Below are 973 nucleotides of genomic sequence, written 5' to 3'. Positions count from 1 at the left end.
AAAACAGTAATTGTTAAATAAACGACTCTATTTTAGAAATTGTGCTGCAACCCCACTGGAGATGAACACCCGTGGTCCACTTGTGAACCATCTTTCCTTGTCAAAATTCGCCTGTACTTCGTTGGTTCGCTAAGACATTTTGCTTTTTTTCTAGTATAAGTACAAATAATCGGGCACCTTTTGGTTCTTCAAATTCAATAACGTTACCAGCGACTCACGCAATTAATTTGGGTCATCATTCAAAGTTCCGGACCCCAGTGAAAAAAAGCGCAAGATTAACTATCTATATCTTTGAAGCTTGTCGCATTTTAAACCAACGAAGGAAGGCAACTCCTTAAGCGACAAAAAAATTAGTAGGTCATTCCGGTGTTAAAAAAAGTTCTTGATAGATCGTCCTTTTGGGCAAATAAGGTTCCGTTTCATCAAAAAAAATGGCATATGTATTCACTTAGCCGCCCGTGTGATCTATTGAAAATGCTTTAAAATTAATCGTAAGTGGCTGGTTAACATACGATGCTCCTCGCACCGTCAAAAGGCAACATTTTTCCGCGTCTTTTTAAAATAAAGTTAATTGTGACACGACCTCGTTGGTTATTCGCAATAAATGACCCCATAATGGAATAACCGTAGAGATGATAACGAATTTTATTGCAACTGACAAAAATTCAATCTAAAAACGTTATAAAACAAAAAAAACCTTATTTTGAGTTGAAGGATGATTATGGATGTTTCCCGAATCTGGACAGAAAGACAATTTGATTGGATTGCTTGTTTCCGCGATTTTTAATTAGCAGGAAATGTAGGAATATAAATTTAGGTAGCCTTCACAAAAAAATATCTTTAACGCGCCAAATTGATGATTACAATCACGATGTAAAAAGGACAACAGTACCGCGTCTTGAAGATTGCCAGTGCTGCCTCGAATCATTGGAAAAAAATTACCACAACGGTGATTTATTTCAGAAAAGGTCGT

This window comes from Montipora capricornis, chromosome 11 (genome assembly GCF_036669925.1).
Source record: "Montipora capricornis isolate CH-2021 chromosome 11, ASM3666992v2, whole genome shotgun sequence".
Lineage (NCBI taxonomy): Eukaryota > Metazoa > Cnidaria > Anthozoa > Scleractinia > Acroporidae > Montipora > Montipora capricornis.
This window is presented reverse-complemented; position numbering follows the sequence as displayed.